General features: G+C 37.6%; 1 non-coding gene across 1 annotated transcript; it reads left to right on the forward strand.

The window, feature by feature from the left end:
• Positions 1-4,542: 4,542 nt before the first annotated feature.
• On the forward strand, positions 4,543-4,649 carry LOC123453405. Its single transcript, XR_006632798.1, has one exon. It is a non-coding gene; the product is annotated as a U6 spliceosomal RNA (small nuclear RNA).
• Positions 4,650-21,835: the final 17,186 nt, after the last annotated feature.

The following is a 21,835-nucleotide window of genomic DNA, read 5'->3' on the forward strand; positions in this document are numbered from 1 at the left end:
TGGTGATAGAGATTAAGAGCAAGGTAGTCTCCTTTCACAGGTTGTAAAGGACAGAGGTCCAAGAGAACATAGATACTGACCCGTCCTGTAAGATTAACACAGGGATTATAGAAGATGTCCCAGAACCCCTCTATGCCCTGTTTCAGTTCATGAAGCTAGATTGAGTTATAGCCTGTCTCCTAATTGATTTTATGGTCTTAACTCATTAGGGGGAAATGCTGTAGGAAGGCAGACATCAGACTTAGAGGACACTGAAATAGACTCTACCTCTTGTCTGTAGTGCCATTAGAAAGGTAAATGAGTATTTCTTCTGAACAAAAGGCCAAACAAAGTCTTATGAATCACTCACCTAATCAAGAACCCATCTTCTCCCACCTACAGATATGCTAAAAAGGTGGAAAGGATAATTATCCCCTTAATATGATAATGTACTTATATCTACAGAAGCCCCTCACACACTGCACTTGCTCTCATACCCTCACTGCTGAGCTTACCTGCTTTTTTGAGTTCTAATTAAAAATTTATAGCTGGGGCTGGAGAGATGGCTTAGCGGTTAAGGGCTTGCCTGTGAAGCCTAAGGAGTCTGGTTCGAGGCTCGATTCCCTAGGACCCACGTTAGCCAGATGCACAAGGGGGCGCATGCATCTGGAGTTCGTTTGCAGTGGCTGGAGGCCCTGGCACGCCCATTCTCTCTCTCTCTCTCACTCTCTCTCTGCCTCTTTTTCTCTATGGCTGTCACTCTCAAATAAATAAATAAAAATAAACAAAAAAAATTAAAAAAATTATAACTCTTCCTTTTCTTTGTTTTCTGTGGATGCTGATCCCGTATCCAAGTTCTTGATCTGGCAATCCTCTCTTTCTTTATTTTGGGGAGCTTGCCCACCATCTTGGGAATCTTTTCCCATGTTTTCTCAATAAGGTTTCTTTTGTCCTCCTGACCTTCTGGTCTTTAGTGGATAACATGAACTCAACTTTAGCCATTCAAGTCGAGCCCATCTAGGCCAAGAGAGGTACCATTGCTCACAAAATCTCTCAACACATTCACACACACACAGACTGATAAATAATAAATTAATATATTTAAAACATGCTAGCAGATGTTTAGGATGATATGTACTGATATCTGCTGTGATTTTGAAAATAATTTTAAATCTTCACAGATATACAAATAAAAACAAACATTTATGTACACAAAGAGAGAGCTGTGATAATGATGCAGGATTTGGGGACTCAAGTGGGTTTCCCCAAGTTTATAAACCCCAACTTGGGGTACTATTCTATTTCTAACAAGGAATTGATTTAAAAAAAATGAACTCAAGAGGGATAAATTATGAATTTTTATGTTTGTTTAGGAATAAATCACAAATTGTGGGATTCATTTAAGGGAAATTGAGATCTAGGAAGAAGCTGAGGGCAGATCCATAAGCACTGGGAAGTGGTAAAAAATTTACTTAGGTGGAAAACTCCACGTAGTTCAAAAGGCTCATTTAAGAGAAATTAAGGTTCTCTGAGGAAAGGCTGGAGTAGAACCCCAAGCACCTGGAGGACAGTTCATATAGTTCACTTAAAAGAAATTTAGGACTTCAAGGAAAGACTGGAGTAGAGCCAGAAGCACATGGAGGATATAGCTTGGGTGCATATGTAGGAAGATTTAAAAGAAACACATAAGTATCTACCTGTGCTTCCCTATGGCAGGAAGTTACATGGGGAAACAGTGGGAGCTTTAAAAATGAATAGTACATTTATTTATATTTTATCTTTAAACTTTTTACAGTTATTATTATTATTACTATTATTATCATTAGCAACATATGTTTTGTGTATATATCATATAAATAAATAAATGAAAAAATGTGGGTCTTGACTCTATATGGAGTCTCAGAATTGAATCTGAGGGTCTTGAAAAATGTATTAACAGCAAAATGCATCTGAATATGAAGAAGTAAAAGCAAACTGAAAATAAAAAAAATATGAATAGTACAAAGAGTTACACCCATGGCTACCCCGAGTGTAGAGAAATTACACAGGTCACAGGCCTACAGTTAGTGAGAACATCCGCATGGGAGATCTGCAGTATAAGGAAAATAAACAAGTGGTAGATTTAGAGATCAGAGGAGAATCATATATGTGAAAAGGTACCCCAAACTATGAAACAGAGATAAGCAAAATGTTTCTTTGGACCAAGAAACACTATTATGCCCTCACTTCCACCCAGGCAGGCTAAGGGCGGAGGGAAAAAGACAGACTCACATGTATTTCTGTGACCAGAGTCAGGAGAGGCAGACAGAGAAAGAATCCAGAGAGAACAAAAAAAAAAAAAGGAGCTGGAATAGGCTTTATGGCTGATGAGGTATGTCAAAGGGAAGGCCTCATTGGTTTGTAGATTTGACCAGGCAGGCTTCACGGCCAGCTTACTCATGGGGTGTAGTGAAGGCCTTGCAGGCTAGACTGTGGACATCTGGGAACACTACAGCGGAGTCTCAATCAGACACGACTTCCACTCCTGCCAGGAGTCACATCAGTGCCCGGAATGGTTGGCATGTGGGTTGATATATCATCGTTCTCTCTAGGCTTCAATTTCTAACTAAAACTGTGCTAAAATAAATAAATAAATAAAAGCTAGTTTTCTCCCATTTTTCCTTCAATAATAAAGTGAGGAATATAGTTAGTTAAGGACATAGATTATTTGTTGTTCTCTTAACTTTTGTGGGTTTGGAGGAGTTTTGTTTTATGGATATTTCATTAATTTGTAGGAAATGGTATACAAGATATGTGCTAAAAAGATGTCAAAATTAACAAATCTTTAAGAGTAGATTGTAAGAAGAAAGAGTGGCAGGTAAGGAGGCCAGGTAAGTAAAACAAGGAGATATGGCAGGTTGATAGAGCAGGAAACAAGAGCTACTGAGTTTCAGGAAATATATTAAAACTAGCATGATATGTACTCAAGGAATAATGATACAAGTCTTAGTAAAAGAGTCACAGGCACACAGAGTGCATCCCAGCAAAAGGAACAACATATCTGAACTTAGAGAAGGAACATATATTTGACAATCTGGAAAAGAAACACAGGCAAGATTTTGATCTGTGTAGTTGAGATTCATTCAGGGAAATCTCACAGGCAATTATGGATAAGGACCTAGAGATTGGAATCGATGTTTGGGCTCAATCTGAGATCAATTTGAGCTATCTGACTATATTAAAACCTTGGGACTAGCTGATATTAACAGTTTTCAACACTACATGTTTATTAGATTCACTTGAACAATTTTAAAGTATATTTATAGCCAGGCACTACAAGACCAATTAAATTAGCTTCCATGGACATGGGAACAGACATTTGTATTTTTAATGCCTTTTGTGTATTGTGATTATGTAACTCTCATTGGAAAACTATTGGATCATGTGGAGGGCATAAAAATAGAGCAGATCTGAGCACTATGTCTCAGGACATGCTAATAATTAAAGGTACAAGTGGAAAAATAAATCAGCAAAAAGTAGCTTTAGAAACAGAAAGAAGTAAGGAACTTTTATAATAAAAGAAATAATAATAATATAGAAACTACCCAAAGGATTTCAGTAATGCTGAGTGAAAATGCATTAAAACATTTCATCATGATTCAATGGAGCAAAAGTCCTTACCAATCCCTAGAAAACAGGTTTCTTAGAGTTTGTTAAGTGGAATGGTTAGGACAGATGTTTAACTTGAATAGAATATAGAAATGACTTGGGGGTGAAGTTTAACAACAAATATTATTCTGTTTACTTTGTGACTTCTATGAAAACAAAATGTTTTAGCTCAGTAAGTGGCTTGTTGCTGTGATATTCCATAGATGCATGTTTGTGAGCCTGCATATATATATCTGACTGAAGTTAACTTGGCATGTCTACTAAGAGGGGTCTAATAGCAGTAGGTTTAGGTGTACTATTGTGAAGTCACAGAACATATTAAGGTATGATATGACTCAAGAAGGACAAAAGAACACCTCTCACATTTAGCAATTAGAAGATGCTAGATGATTTGTTTACTACTATAGGGGAGGTTGTATATTAAACAATGGATAGGTGATGGCATTCTTATTCAATCATCCCTGCTTTCAGAGACAAAATGTAAAACATAAATAATGAGGAGGGGGTGTTTAAAATAGCATGTGAAGTTCTAATCTCAGAGAATGGGATTTAACATATTGAAATGTGAATGACGCTGGGATTCTTATTTTATTGTTTTGCTATTTCCCAGTAAGCAAATAGTACTTTTTTCTTTTGGTCACTATGTAATGATTCATTTGATATTCTTTTTAAACAGAACTTATGTTTTAAGTGAATGGTATAGAGGGAAGAAATATATGTTCCACCCTATGTTAGAGTGTTATTATAATACTGAACAGTGTACTTTTGACTACTTAACAAGATAACAGCAGAGTAACAGAGGATGCAGATATGGTAGAAAAAATAACAAAAAACTAAATTTCTTCATGGATTGCAAGAGCTTTGTCAAGAAAAAAGAAAATATAGTCAGAGGATGTAGTTTAAATTAAGATTTCAATGCTGAGTTCAGCAGCACATATACTAAAATTGAGAAGATACAGAGAAGATTAGTATGGGCCTTGTGCAAGGATGACAAGCAGATGTGAGAAGTGTTCCATATTTTTAAGCACCTATGTCCATAAAGTGCCAGGCTCCCCCGGCAGGTAGTGCTGAGGAAGAACCAGGCCCGCTGGTTCCTCCCAAGGGATAGAGGTGGAGGGTGAGTGTCGACAGCCAGGAACACACCACCAAGCTGGAGTCTTGTCAAAGCAGGAACTCACTTTATTGTTACAGGCAGTTGCCTATATAGCGTTGAGAACGAGGGTGGGGATTCTAGGATGGGGGGAGAGGGAAGGGCCAATAGTATACCACGACTTTTGAAATGATTGGTTCTAAGTGCGTGTGCGGGAATTCCAACTCCTATGTGGAAGTAACAGGCCAGAGGCCATTAGGCGTCTTGCTGAGTCATAGCTGGCCAGAGGCATATCGCCAAACTTTAGCTAGGCTCAGGAAGTTCCACTAGGCCTCGAGTCCAGGCCTTTCAAGGCCCAACAATAAAGCACCTCATCATGGCTGGAATTAAATGGAACATCACAGTTATAATTTAAATATTAATGGTCTTAACTCACCCATTGAAAGACACAAGTTAACAGGGTGGATCAGAAAAAGAGACCCTTGTATCTGCTGCCTTTAAGAAACTCAGCGCACAACTAAAGACAGACATCTCATCAGGGTGAAAGGATGGACTATAATATTCCAAGTCAATGGAAAGAAGAGAAAGCAGGTATAGCTACATGTGGTGGTTTGATTCAGGTGTCCCCCATAAACTTAGGTATTCTGAATGCTAGGTTCTGAGGTGATGGAAATTTTGGGAATTAACGCCTCCTAGAGGGAGTATATTGTTGGGGGCGGGCTTATGGGTGTTATAGCCAGTTTCCCCTTGCCAGTGTTTGGCACACTCTTCTGTTGCTATTGTCTACCTTATCTTGGCCAGGGGGTGATGTCCACCCTCTGATCATGCCATCATTTTTCCCTGCCATCATGGAGCTTCCCCCTTGAGCCTGTAAGCCAAAAATAAACCTCTTTTTTGCACAAGCTGCACTTGGTTGGGTGATTTCTACCAGCAATGTGAACCTGACTGCAGCAGGAAAGTGGTACCGAGGAGTGGGATTGCTGCTAGACACCTGACTGTGTGGCTTTGGCCTTTTGGAACTGATTTCTAAGAGGAATGTGGAAGGATTTGAAACCTTGGCCTAAGAGACGCCTTGCAGTGCTGTAAGTACAGCTTGATGGACTATTCTGGTCAGAGTTAAAAGACCTGTATGCAGTAAGAACTATGGACTGTGAGGTTTGGCTTATGGGGGTGAGAAAGAGCTTTGCTTGGACTGGGCTAACAGTTTGTGTGAGGCTTGCTGTTATGCTCATGTCCTGAGAAGTTGTGAAGGGTTGCTTTGCATAGAAATGAATTGGTATGAGCAGAGGATTATAGCCCAGAAAGAAAAAATCTTTGGTTGAACTGTTGCCATTTAGCTGTAATTGAGGGATTACAATCTTTGAGATTGAGCTAGCTGAGCTGTGCTGGGGCAACAGGAAGAATGTAGACTCTTTTAGAGGGGCCTGAGTGTTCAAGAAGTGTCTTGTTCTTCAAAGTCTGCTTTATTCCCCACTGGACTAACAAATTCTCACCCTACCTGATGTTGTGGAGTATAAGAAATGCAGGAAATAGAAAGTTATTGAATTTGCAACACAGTCTTGTGTTTTGGAAATGGCCATGGGCAGTGTGAAGCAGGTTTGCTGGTTGCCTGCATGGAGACCCCATGGGGCCAGGAGGATGAAGCATGGATTGCAGTGGAGACCCAGTGGAGATGCTGGAACCACAAGGCTACTAAGGAAAGCTGCTGGTCCTGATGAAGTTTTCCAGGATTGTGAGTAGCCTAGCTAGAGGGGAAAAATTGGAATTCCAGAGACTTGCTGCTGGATAGAATTATCGGACTTGGAGATTTATCACTAACAAGAGTTGTTGAACTTGAAGCTGTAGCGTTTGATGTTTGTCTTGGTTGTTTTAAACTTGCATTGGTTGAATATTTCTTTGCTATTCCCAATGCCATCTTTTGCAGTGTGAATGTTTATTCTGTGCCATTATGGCTTTTTTTAGGTTATGTTTTGGTATTATGGCTCAGTTAAAAGATCTTGGACTATGGGGATGTATGAACATCATTGGAATTGATAAAAACTATGGGGACTTTTAAAGTTAGATGAGTGAATTACATTTTACATTATGTATAGTTTTTAGTTTATGGGGGCCAGAGGTGGAATGTGGTGGTTTGATTCAGGTGTCTTCCATAAACTTAGGTGTTCTGAATGCTAGATTCCAACCTGATGGAGATTTAGGAATTAATGCCTCATGGAGGTGGTGTATTTTTGGGGGTGGGCTTATGGGCTTTATAGCCAGTTTTCCCATGCCAGTGTTTGGCATACCCTCCCGTTGCTGTGGTCCACATTATGTGGGCCAGGGAGTGATGCCCACCCTCTGGTCATGCCATCTTTTTCCCTGCCATTGTGGAGCTTCCTCTTGAGTGTGTAAGCCAAAGTAAACCTCTTTTTCCCAGAAGCTGCTCTTGGTTGAGAGAATAGGCATGGATTATGTGTTTCTCCACACAATGATATATAAAGCACTTAAAGCCCAAAGATTACTTAATGAGAAAATACTTAAGGAGTTCCCATTGAGTTTGGGAACACGTTGGGGGTGCCCACTCTAACCAGTGCCCTTTATTATAGTACTAGAAGTCCTAACCCCAAATATTAAATAGAAGAAAGAAATCAAAGGGATACAAATTGGAAAGGAAGATTTTAAATTATCCCTGTTTTCAGATGACATGATCCTGTACAAAAGTGAGCTGAAAGTATCTATCTCAATTGTTCTAAGGGTGATTAATTCCTTCAGCAATGTGGCAGGATAGAAAACCAAAGCACAAGTATCAGAAAACGTTTTATACCAAAGCACAAATATACTGACAAAGAAATCAGCTAGGCTGTTCCATCTTCAATAGCCAAAAATAACTAACTAACTAACTAAATAAATTAATTAATTAAATACCTCAGAATAACACTAACCAAGGATGTGAAAGACCTATACAATGAAAAGATAAAACCACTACAGAAAGAAATTGAGGAGGATTTGGAAGGATGGAAAGACCTCCAGTGCTCCTGGTTAGGCAGAATTTATATTATGAAAATGGAAATTCTACCAAACAGCATATAGATTTAATGCAATACCAATAAAAATTCCAACATCATTATTCACAAATATAGAAAAAATGATCTCTAAATTCACATGGAATTTCAGCAGACTTTGGATATCCAAACATGCAATCATCAAAAGATACACCCCTGGAGGTATCAGCATACTGAATCTCAAGGCATACTACAAAGCCATAATAATAAAAACAATATGGTACTGGCATAAAAACGACATAACAGACCAATGGAACAGAATTGAAGACTGGGTCCTTAGGCCAAGTAATCAAAACTATTTGAAATTTGACAAATATTCCAATAACATAGACTGGATAAAAGATAACATCTTTAATAAATGGCTCAATAAATGATTTCTGTATGTTGAACCATTCCTGTATCCCTGTAATGAATCTTGCTTCATTAAGGTGGATAATGCTTTTGATGTGTTGTTGAATTTGGTTTGCAAGGATTTTGTTCAGGACCTTTGCATCTAATTTCATCAGGGATATAGGGCTTTTCTGTTTCTGTTTATCTTGTATCTTCATCTGGTTTCGGTATTAGGGTTATGCTAGCTTCATGAAATGAGTTAAGGAGCTTTCCCTGTTCTCTGATTCTATGAAGAAGTTTGAGAAAAATTGCTTTCAGTCCTTCAGTAAAGTTTTGTTAGAATTCAGCTAAGGACTGCCTTTGCATGTAATGAGTTGTTTCTTTCTTGCTCCTGTTAGCACTCACTCTTTGTTTTCATTGTTAAGAGTTTTGACTATAGTGTGTCTTGGAGAGGTTCTTCTTTGTTCCTGTCTATTTGGTGTTCAGTGAGCCTCTTGTATCTAAATAGGCCTCTCTTTTGCAATATTGGTAAAATTTTCTTCAATAATTTTGTTGAATATGTTCTCTATGCTCCTTCCCTGGTATACCCATGATCTAGATGTTTGGTCATTTTAGGGTATCTCATAGTTCCCTCATATTTGGTTCACAGGATTTTTTGAAATTAGCAAAGTTTTTGGACTCCCAATCAATTTCTTCTGTCTTGTGTTCCAGCACAGTGGTTCTGTATTCCAAATGAGTGACTATTAATGAACAGTTCTAGAGAGGTTTTAAAAAGCATTATTTTTTTTTTATTTTTATTTTGTGTTATTTTCATCATGTTTATCTTTTTTTTTTTTTGAGGTAGAATTTCATTTTAAGTTCTTATATTCCTGTTGCTTCCTGGAATTCAATCTTGCATTTGATCATGTCTTCATTAAGCTTAATCAGCTGGTTATTGAGATCCTGCTTTTGTTGACTCACCATCAACTCATTTATCTCTCTATTGAGACTTCTCTGATTTTTTTTCAATTAAATTAAGCCTAGTGACAAAAGCTATGTGATCTTAGAGACAATTCTGCACAATTTCATTTATTTGATTGTTGGTTTTTTGATGGCTTGCTTCCAGTTCAGCAATTCTCTTGATCATGGTCACATATCTTGTGTTTACATTTTGGGATTCATTTTCTGTTGTTTTCTCTGTTTTCATTATTGGTATCCATTGTGGGACTAGGAACCCTTGGTGGGAATCTCTAAGTTTTATGACTTTCATTAGTTTCTTTTTCATTGTGATCTACCAATCTCAGGGAAAGTTCTTATTTTATTGAGAAGTAAGCAAGTATTTTTTCCCTGTAGAATCTTCATTGAATGTTCTTTTTTTTTTATTGTGAACTGGATTGGAGTAGAATGGGGTAATAACTGCATATTTATTTATTGAGAAGGTGACAAGTATATTGAGGCTACCTAGGGAACTGATAGGTGGAGAACTGGGACCTCAGGTATAGTCACTCCACTTGTGCACACTCTTCAGCACAGGAAAACCAGGGGTTGAGGGACACGAGGTTGGGGAATCAGGGCTCTGGAAAGGGAGGGTTAAAGCCTAACTTAAAAAAAAAATTGGCTCTGATATGTAAATCTTAGTACCAGAAATCAATGCTATCCACATTGTGCTGTTTATCAGAGACACCTACAAGATCCCCAATATAAGACAGGTTTCTGTCAAAGCACCTGATTACCTACCTGATATAAAAGATAAGACCCTATTGCTAAAGCTACCACATGGGCCAACACAGCATGCAGAGAGACCTGGCCAGAATCTGGAAGAGAGCCTGTCTCCGGACAACCCATTTAGTATGGGAAAGTGCTACATGAGCTACTTGGGGAAAGTGGCCAACAATAATGTGAGGAAGTAGGGGCCTAAACTACTCAGAAGCAATCAGGCTTAGAAGATGTACATACCAGTGCAATGGTGGTACACAGCCTTGTTCAGTAACTAATGACTTTCTGATTTGTTAAAAAAAAAATCATAGTGGAAAGGAAACTGAATATGGAACTAGGAATAAAGTCAGAATCCTATGGAGACAAATATTATACTCTCCAATGTGAATCTCTTACTAGTTCTTGGCTAAAGGAGGGGCTACATCTATCAAAATCTCCCTGAGTCCATAAATGCTTATCTTATTTAACCTATGCTGACTTCACTCTCTGTTGGATAATCTGTTTTTCTTTTTTCATTATGGAGCAAGACCAGAAGAGAGGAGATAAACCACCCTACATATCGCAGCCAAAGCCCAGGTGAATCCACAGAGGAATTGGGGTGATAAGCAAGAGTGGTGCTTCCATGGTGAGCCTGACAGTCACCAGGGTGAAGGAGACAGATGTTGAGGACACTCAACACATACCAAGGCAGAAACCCACAGGCTCTTGGGTGCTGATCACTTAGGTAGATTTAAACATACCCACCAAGGCTTAAGGAATTTTGCAAAGGTGGGGACAAAAAGATTGTAAGAGCTACAGGCTGGGACATCATGCCCAAATGCACTGCCACCCACTCCTCCAATAATTAACTCCTGTTCCCACAGTACATATCCCTACCACCCAATATGGAATACCAGTGACCCCAGTGCAGTGGGCCCCACGCAGAATGGGGACATGGAGGAGGAAAAAGACAGTACCAACACATTATGTATCATACAAAATAATTTCTTAATAAAAAAAAGAGAAGTGGAGAAATGAAGCGAGGAGACTCAATTAAAACAAATTGAGTTTGAAAATACCATAATTATACCTGAAAATCTGTATACTAACTAAAATAAATGAATAACAAATATTTGCAAAACTGTCTTAGGATATAATTTATTATAATAGGACTTATATTTTAATGTAGCCCTTCATTTCTCATATTCAAGCTCTAAGAAGATAACACACATGTTAATCTTTTGTTTGCTTCTTGAACCTTCTACAACTATGGTATTAACTGTGAAAAAGAAGTGCACCCACTGATAATCAGGAAATTGCCTTGAACGTACAACTGTGCAATAATCTTTTTCTGCTGAACATAAAAAAAAAACCCTTACTAAACAACATTGTCAGAAAAGAACACTCTATAGCCAGCGAGATGGGTAAGTCAAAAGCAAGACAACTCAATGAATCATGTCAGAACATAGATCACATCAAAACCTCAGTCTTGATCAACATCTAAATCAGAATGTGTCTTAAAAATGAGGCTAAAGAAAAAGAGACTCTAGTGAATTTCCTGAGATTGATTTCCATGTCCAAAACCCTTGAGGGAATTGTTTAAGATTACTGGCACTCATAGTACACATTCCTGTCCTTTCTCTCTGCAACTCCCTAGATGACTATTTTTGCATCCCTTCTCAGTTACAAACATCTCTTACCTGTGCTTACTTTCAGTAGGTGGTCTCCTTGGTGTTTACTAAAACAATTGAAGCAATCAGCTGGGAATCTCCAAAGACCACATATTAATACTAATTATGTAACAATTGACCACACGTTCATGAAATAAAGCAACACATCTTCATTGCCTAAACAGGTCAGGAATCTTGGCATGATTTTATTGGGTCCTTGGCATCCTGATCATTCCCAATTTTTGTAAAACATTGTCAGCCAGGGATGAGGTGCTATCTGAAGTTATCCTAGGTTCTCATGAACTATCAATATCACATAGTTATTGAAAGTGTTCAGTTTCTTGAGCTGAGCATATTAATGGCTACAGTTTGCTGATGGCTGGAAGCCCAAGGCCATGTTCAATTTTTTCCCTGTAGTCTGCTCTCTATATATGTCACCAAACCTGATAAGAAAAAAAGAATCAACAAACTTAGATAGTAAAACAGAAGTTTTAACTTCTGTTTGTAGTCATGAAAATGATTTTAAGTCATTTCACTGCATCTCATTAATTAAAAAGTAATTCATGACTTTTTTTTTTGAGGTAGGGTCTTGCTTTAGCTTGGGCTGACTTGAAATTCACTATGGCATGTCAGAGTGGCCTTGAGCTTATGGTGATCCTTTTACCTCGGCCTCCCAAGTGCTGGGATTAAAGGCATGCACCCACATGCTTGGCCTGATTCATGACTTTTGTCGACACCTGAGAGAAGGTTTAAGAAGGACATAAAGATAATTATTTCAAATATTAGATTTCAATATTTTTGACCAAACCACATTTTAGTAATTCTACCATGGAACATGCATGCATTCATGATCTAAAAAGAATATATAACCTTATAAAATACTCTCCTGTCTGCTTATTTCATTATTTCACAGCATGCCCAAGAAAATGCTAACTCCTAGAGTGTCAATGTTGTCTTTCTTTGTTGGTCACTAATATTTTATAAGTATATAGTAAATTTGTACAAGAAATACTGCTTCAAAAATATATGTAAGGCTTGAGAGATGGCTTAGCAGTTAAGAAGCTAGCCTGTGAAGACTAAGGACCCATGTTCTACTGTCCAGATTTTAAGCCAGGCATACAAAGATAAGACAAGCAGGAGGTCACACAATCCCACTAGGTGCCACAAGCGTCTGGAGTTCTATTGCAGGGACTGAGGTCCTGGTGTGACAATTCTTTCTCAGTCTGTCTCTCCCTCATTCTCTCTAAAATAAAATAATAATAATAAGTGCTTTTAAAATCATATATATCAATTGAATGATACATAATCTAATGAAAGAGTGTTAAGACCATTTGGAGCAATGAGTTTAAACTTCATAGTTAAGTCGAAATATTTCACAAGCTTTCAGGAGGCTGAGCTGAAGCAGGAGGATCACAAGTTTTCAGTCAACCTAATCTACATATCCAAACCCTCTCTCAACAACACTAAGTCAAACAAAGTAACTAGTAAGAGGCCAAGTTCTTTTCTTTTCCTTACTGCTCTATGGACTGTCTTCCTAGAGTAAAGCCACATTGCTAATTTGTTTTATTTATCCCAATAAACATTTTCTACAGTTTACTTTTAAGAAACGGTCCTTATTACTAAATGTGTCTTATTTTTGACCAAACATAGAAAAACTTCAAAAAGATTTGCTGTGATTCCTACTGCAGCTGAAATAGACATTAATGAATACTTCAAATTCTTATAATTATTTAAATGCCTAGACAAAGAAATCATATTTTATGCATCTGTGTCCTAGATAAAATGGATTCTAAGAAGAATTTACTGTGTGATGCTTCACAGTGGAGTGAAGTCTTGATGAGAGAAAGGAAAAGGGGAAGCACAGACAACAGTGGGATCTGAATAAGTAGCTTGCTTTTCTGCCTTCTCACATGCCATTAAGAGTAGCTTTACATTTTCAGGAAATACTATTTTCAGAGTACAAAGAAGATAAAAAATACACTTTCTTCCATACCCTACAGGTTCATTCAAGTAACATGATGTCACTCTGAACACCTGCAGGTATTTAACTTACTGCACACGATTGTCAGAGAAGCCAACTCCAAGAAAGCAGTAACATTCTCCAAGGCCTGTACCACAGTGCTCAAACCCTCCTTATCTCTCAGCTTTGAGCTGGGGACATTTTGGGGTGAGGGTAGGAGGGGGATTTAAAAATGAATAAATTTGGGCTGGAGAGATGGCTTAGCGGTTAAGCGCTTGCCTGTGAAGCCTAAGGACCCCGGTTCGAGGCTCGGTTCCCCAGGTCCCACGTTAGCCAGATGCACATAGGGGCGCATGCGTCTGGAGTTCGTTTGCAGAGGCTGGAAGCCCTGACGCGCCCATTCTCTCTCTCTCCCTCTATCTGTCTTTCTCTCTGTGTCTGTCACTCTCAAATAAATAAATAAATAAAAATTTAAAAAAAAAAGAAAAAGAATAAATTTGCCTAAAAAACAGAAGTTACTTCTGTTTGTAGCTTCCTGGCCAACAGGGACAGAGGTCATATTTCAAAGAATGGCGGTTGTTTGTGTCTCTCGCACAGCTGAAAAGGTTAAGGTTTCTCAGAGGACCACCAGGCAGTGTGCCCCAGTCAGGTCATCACCATGTGGTGAGGCTGCTGAAGTTGAAGGAGCTGGTAAAGCTCAAAAATATATATATATATATATATATATATATATATATATATATATATATATATATATATATATATATATATAAAACAACTATTTAAGATAGGCCAATACCCTGTACTAACTTATAATGGTGTACGATCTAATAGTAACCAGGGTTTTCATTTCACTATAAAGCAACATAAGTCTCAAATTAGGCAAAAATGACATCGACCCCTTTAAAATCAGTGAAACAAGGCAATAGGATACACAAATCAAGCAGGAAAATATTAGGAGTCCCCTTCAAAAGTTCAAAAAACATAACACTGCTACCTAAATTATCAAAGTTGAAAATAAATGAAGTAGGGTTTGGTAGGAAAGAAAGACTAGCAGCATGTGCAACTATAAAACAAGAATTTTGCATATCAGGTAGTCATAATAGATTATATGAAAATCAACATACTACTCACTTTATGCATGTATATTCATAAAGTTTAGAAAATTGAGATATTTCAATAGATATCTTCTCATTATTTCATATTGACTCCATCAAATATAATTGTTATTTCACTTTGACTGTATTGTTACTGGTCACATATTTGAGTAATGAATTAAAATGAAGTAGCTATCCTGAAACTTCCCTTGTATGTAGGTAATATCTTTCCTTAATCCTCACTCCCCATCAGGCTTGAACCCTTTCAGCCGGCAGGCTCCGGCAAGTAATGTACCCAAAATATTAATAAAGCGTTCAGATTTCCCCAATAGCATGTCTATCTGACAATCTTTCTTTTGGTTGGCAAATTTTACAATGAATATAATGAAATTTGATCATAATCCCCTCCAATTACCGTCTCTAATCCCCCAGCCACATGTCTATTCTACTGAAAGTTTTTTATACCCCTACTTGTTCCCCTTCTATTTTGATGTTTCCTTTGATGTGTGTGTGTGTGTGTGTGTGTGTGTGTGTGTGTGTGTTGTGCCATTGAATTTAATTATAGTTTCCTACATGAGCATGGTTAGGGTTGACTTAGCAGAACAACATGTACAGCCTACCAGTGGCTCCACTACCACTGCAGAAAATGTGTCCCTCTTCCCCAGCAAATATTAACTGACAATTCCTCCCCAGGGAGTGATGGTGGCATCAGCGTGCCTTCCTCTTTCATCCATGATGGAGGATTGGTGGGCTCAGAATTATGCAGTTCTATGCTGGTGATAGCTGTGGGTATAAAGTCATCAATACGATGGCCAAGTAATATTTGGAAGACAGGTTTACACAGCACTTTTCCCCATCCCTTGGCTCTTACATTCTTTCTGCTCCTTTTGCAATATTCCCTAAGCTTTGGAGTGGGTGATAAAGTTGTCTTATTTATTGTTGAGCATTACACTGTTACATCTTCAGCCCATTCATGAGATTTTTGTATCCCTAGCAGTCACCACCATCTGAAAACTGAAGCTTGTCTGGCCAAGGAGGAAAACAGCATTGATGGATACACCCAAGTACTTAGAGGGTAATTTGATGGGCAGAGCATACCACTTGAACCAAATGAGTGTATTAGCTTCCTTCTTAGGACCTATGGCCTGTTACACCATAGGCTTTTGAAAGCTGTAAGTTTTCAGTGCTTTGCAAGAACTGTCCTTGCCTTGCCCCAGAAGGCCACACATCTAAGCAGAGGGAGCCAGGTATTATGGCTGACATCATTCATCTCAACTTTTGGTAGGGAGACAGGTGACTCATTCTTTTATAAGCTTGGTATGTCATGTGATGAGGTAGCTAACTTCAAGGAAGTCTTTGGATATAGAGTGAGTTCAATGACATTCTGGGCTACATAAAATCCTGGCTCCAAACAAAAATAAACAAACAAATAGACAAAGAAAAGAAAATATAATAATAGCCCTTTTGTAACATTAGGTTCTTTTAGAAATGTTCATTTTCTTTAACCATCTTGATTCAGCATATGAAATCATTGCTACCTTAAAATTGAAAAGAATACATAGATCTGGCAAAAATATAGAGTCATGGCTTGAAAGTTATCTTCTCATTCTAAAGTATTTTTGAAAAAAAAAAGGGAAACTTATAATCTCATAATAGTTCTGGCCTTCATTATTTAAATTCCTGTATGATACCAAGTGGAAAACAGAATATTATCTTACACAATCCTTGAGATACAAGAAGTACAAGAAACTATTTGATTGCAAATTGTTTGCGCATTTCAATTTTACAGAATAACTTAGAATTAAGACCGACCAGAGGAAAGCTGTGGCTACAAGGGAACATGTTGGAATGAAAATGATCCCATCAGCCACTGCTGAGGAGCTCTGAACAACTCCTCCTTGCTTAACATTGACCTGTGTTTTGTTTAACTACTTTCAATTTATTGAACTTTAGCTATTTAAGAAGGAAAGAGATGAGGATCTTTAAAATGTAATTGCTCATTGATGGCAAGGCTACTTCTCTTCCTACTTTTAATATAAAACTCATATAGCCAAAATTTATTCTAGAAATGATTCTGTGCCACCAGTACTTGTGAAGGAATTTGTAAATATTGTGAAAACTCATTCTAAAAACAAAAAAATTATAAAGTTTTATATGTATTTTCATCACTGCATGAGAAATAATTCAAATGTTCCTAATGGCTGTAGATAAATATCATATTGAAGCAAAATATCATAGCATATTCTTGGGATGGTGTTATCACATCCATATTTTCTTTGGAACTTTCTTTGGTGTGTGTGTGTGTGTGTGTGTGTGTGTGTGTGTGTGTGTGTGTGTATTTTGTGTGAGATGCTGTGCACATGGAATGTGTCTATACAGTGTGTGCGTGTGTGTGCAGATGTGTGTGTTCCATGGGCACATAATGGGAGACCAGAGGAGAAGATTGATTGACTGTCCTCCTTTTTCACACTGTGGACCTGAGATAGTCTCTCACTGAATATGGAGTTGCTGTTTCTTTATTCAGACTGGCTGACCAATGATACCCAGCTATTGGGTTCCAGGCTTGCATATACATGTCCAGCTTTTTACATGGGTGCATCTTAGTCCTTCATTCCTGAGGATCTAGAGCTGCTGATCCATCTGTTAACCCCCAGATACTTATTTATTACTAATTTCAGGTATTGAACACCTTGTGTAATTGTCCCTTGGTCATAAGGACTGGCAGAGGAATCGAGAAGGAAGCACATAAGGAAGACAAATCAGGCACAGCAAATGTGTATGTGGGTACAGGGTTGACCCTTGGAGAATAGCTCAAAATCCATATGTCCAATTTCTTTAAGGCAGTCAAGTCCTCACTTTGGTCCTTCATTCCAAAAATCTCTTTTGAACTTTTAATCCTTTAGGTAACTTTTCTTTCCACCAGAAGACCTCCAAAAGTCTGTGTGTGTGTGTGTGTGTATGTTCACACAAGAGATAGAAAGAGAGAGAGAGAACTATTTCCAGCTCATACAATGCAGTGAATAAACCACGAAGCCAAACTAACAGAAACCAGAGAGGGGGTCAAGTTGTGGGGAGGATGGTGCTGTGTCTGAAGTGTCCTGGGTCTAATCCACTTAACTGAATTTAAAGCACTCCTAGAAGACATGCAACGTACAGAGAATGGGAACACCGCTCTTGGTTCTACAATAGGGTTTATCCCATTATTCTCATTGTCAATACAAAATATTGTAAGTCAAAATCCACTTAATACAATGAATCTACCATTTGTCCTAACTGAACAACATACTACACTGTAGATAATCATTCACCTACTCACTAACTCAGTGGTGAGGAGACTACACCACTAACTATGTACTGCTTGCATAGGAAAAGCTCAAAACCAAAAATTCAAAGGACAGTTTCTATTGAGTACATATTGTATTATCATAAAGTTGAAATTTTGTTGCTAGACAATCATCACTTGGGGACTTTGTTCATAAACGAAGCATTTATTATACTTCAGAGTCAAGCACACATGGGCTCAATCCTAAATTAAACCACTTGAGAGGAAGTATTGGTGGTGGTCGAGGACACATTACACCTGTATGTCTGGATTTACACTCCAGATCTCTTTGTTGAGTAACATCTCAACTCCTTTATTTAGAAAATTAAGTAAATTATCTTGGAAAGTAGCTAATAGCCATGTTTGATAAGCTAACATGTCCAAAATATGTGAAATTGGCCTCATGATCTTATATCATAAAAATGTCTTTCAAACCTGTATGCCTAACAATATTTTGCTATGCCAGTAAAAAATTGTTGTATACATCTTTAAGAAATAATTCATTGGGAGCTGGAGAGATGACTTAGTGGTTAAGCACTTGCCTGTCGAGCCTAAGGACCCTGGTTCGAGGCTCAATTCCCCAGGACCCACGTTAGCCAGATGCACAAGGGGCACACGCGTCTGGAGGGCCTTTGCAGTGGCTAGAGGCCCTGGCGTGCCCATTCTCTATCTATTGGCCTCTTTCTCTCTCTGTCTGTCATTCTCAAATAAATAAATAAATAAATAAATAAATAAATAAATAAATAAATAAATAATAAAGAAAATTGAAATAAAGAATGTCCATAGCCAGGTGTGGTGTTGCACGCCTTTAATCCCAACACCCGGGAGGCAGAGGTAGGAGGATTGCCATGAGTTTAAGGCCACCCTGAGACTCCATAGTTGAATGCCAGTTCAGCCTGGGCTAGAGTGAAATCCTACCTCAAAAAACCAAAAAAAAAAAAAGAAAAAGAAAAACAGAATTCATTGGTATTTCTTGCTATCCAACACATGAAGACATGAAACATGATGTTTTTTCCTTGGACAACTTGTACAGATGTCATCTAATATTAGGTGGGGCTGTGGCTATCTATGGACCTCTGAAGTCTTAACAGGGCTTGAGTTTCAAGATAACTAAACATGGGAATGATAGATGATTCAAATTAGTTTTTGTATTTCTTTTGTTCATTTTTTTATTTATTTGGGAGTGACAGACAGACACACAGAGAGAGGTAGAAAGAAAGAGAATGGGCACACCAGGGCCTCTAGCCACTGCAAATAAATTCCAGGTGCATGCACCACCTTGTGCATCTACCTTATGTGGGTCCTGGGGATTTGAGCCTCAAACGGGGATCCTTAGGCTTCACAGGCAAGCACTTAACCACTAAGCCATCTCTTCAGCCCAATTCCAATTAATGAGGCTAGTTTGATGTTTTTGAATGGAATGCTTCATATCCATTCTCCATAGGATATGAAAATAGAGGAAACTAGTGAGGGAACATCTTGAGGTTGAATGCTCTTCTAACAGGACTGATGGAAGCTACTGTATTATATAGTCTATCTCCTGAATATCTTGTGCTTACTTCATGGTCAGACATTGTATGAAGTCCTGCCAACATACAAACAGAGATAACTAGACTGCTTCACTCAATACTAAGAACAGTAAACTTTTCAGAAATCTTCCATGTAATTATATTTGCTGACACTACCATAAATTCCATAATCCCTGTTTATTCTCATTGGACATTGTAATAGCCTTTATGAAGGAGACAATTCTTCTTTTATCTTTTTGCCCAGGTGAAGGAGAAAAATAATGAAAGTGGATTGATCACTTGGACAAGATCCAGAGAAGACAAATTTTCATCTTACAGCTATTGACTTTATTGGTCCCAAAATTAAATAATTATATAGCAACAGTAAAGTGTAAATGTATTTAAGTATTTCAATGGATTAGTGAAAGTCCCTTTCTAAATTTTAAATATATTATGACCTTTCAAATAACAAAAATAGAAATGATATATCTTGAATATCTTAGTTTGTGTATTTTGTTACATGTAATTTTATATCTACAAGTTTTGAGAAATAGTTCAAACTTACCATGGATGTTCATTAAAATGTGATAGCTTTATATCGTTTAAAATCATTTTACATGTTTACTTATGTTTCTGACCTATGTATATATGTATTTACAAATAAACTGTTATGTTTTGACTTATGCATGACAGTGACCAATTCATGATCATTAACATATCCATTACCTTAAATGTTCTTCACCACAAAATATTATAAAAAATTAAGGTAGTGGATATTACTATTCCATGGCCATTGGGGCTGATTCTTCATCCTGGCTACTGTGAAAAGTATTGTAAATAAATAAAAGTAAAATGATTCAATATTAGCAAGCACAAAAAACTCTAGATCTAATAAGAATTTAATATACAGGATATAAAGAACTTAACCCAGTAACAAAAGTAATTGAATTAGAAGTGGAATAATAATCTCTGTAAACAATATTCAGAAGAACACATTGTCACCAGATACATGAAAAAAAAAAGAACTTCTTAATATCGTTAATCATTAAAGAAGGGCAAGTTAAAAGTATAGTGAGATACTACCTCAACCAAGTAAGAATAATGGGTCTTAAGAAAAAAAAAAAAGGAATAATAAGTACTGGCTTGCTGAGGTCCAGCCTCAGCAGGTTGTAAAACTCGAAGGGGATTTGTGGAGTCAGTGTTGTGAGGAAATGATGTGGGCCAGTACTTCAGGTGAAGCATGCTGGATGCAGAGCAAAACTCTGCTTCTTTGTTTTGTACATTTTTTAAATTTTTAAATTTTTTTTATTTTTTTTTTTTTTTGGTTTTTTGAGGTAGGGTCTCACTCTAGCTCAGGCTGACCTGTAATTCACTATGGAGTCTCAGGGTGGCCTCGAACTCATGGCAATCCTCCTACTTCTGCCTCCTGAGTGCTGGGATTAAAGACATACACCACCACACCTGGCTTACATTATATATTTTGGAAGCAAGGTATAGTAACCTATTCATGTGGCTTCTATTCTCTAAGAAATCTTGCACAATATTCCTCTTTTTCCTTGGTTTCCCCTCTCATGAACCTCTTGCTCCATTGACATTCTGATAACAGTTTAAACAAGAAAGTCAAGGTTTGTGAGCTGGTTAATACCTTACTCAGGCTGGTAGAAACTAGCTAAGAGCCCTGGCAGTGCTCTTGCGGCTATAAAATGGTAAACATTTTTTACCTCAGAAAGGGCTGTGTTAGCCACTATCTACATAATATTATCTTGCAGCCTGATTAGCAGTATGTTTCTCTATTTCTAATCCAGTACTGACTTAATTGTCTCTCTATGACCTTTTTTGTTGCTCCATTTTACAATTTGGTCCTGACATTGCAATTATCTCCTTAAAAGGAATATTTTGATATTTAACTCTTTTTTCATCTTTCCAGACATCCTTACTCCATTAATGTATGACCCTGTTGTATATGGTAAAGTTTGATCTTTCCAACCAGTGTTTTGCTTTGATGTCTTTCCTTTAGGAGCCCACCAAACTCTATTGTTGATTCTGAACATTACATATTCTGTTTTACTTCCTTGTGTGGACCCAAACCGATTATTTGAAAGATGTTTATTTTTGCTTCCTATCATTTCAGGCTCCTTTTCTAGTAAGTTTATTTGTGACCAATGTTGACTACTTGTTCCCCCTCAAATTCCAACTTTATGGTAATTTTTAATATATTATGTATCGACACAGAAAATTCTCATTTTAAGTTAATGTATCAATGGCATAATTGAAAGAACATTGCCAAAACTTTAACTGAAGCTAATGTGTAATTAAAAGTATAATCTCTCAGTAGCTCTCTCAGAAAGCAAAAGTATGGAGAGCCACTGAACAAGAACCCTCAGGAGAGGCAACTTTCTCTTAAAACCAAGGCCTGTGTTCTTGAATATTAATTAAATCATGACTGTTTCATTTAAAAAGTACAGACATATTACTTGCCCTAGGGCACATCTTACTATCATGAGGAATATTTTGCT

Source organism: Jaculus jaculus, chromosome 11, assembly GCF_020740685.1.
Source record: "Jaculus jaculus isolate mJacJac1 chromosome 11, mJacJac1.mat.Y.cur, whole genome shotgun sequence".
In the NCBI taxonomy this organism is placed as follows: Eukaryota; Metazoa; Chordata; class Mammalia; order Rodentia; family Dipodidae; genus Jaculus; species Jaculus jaculus.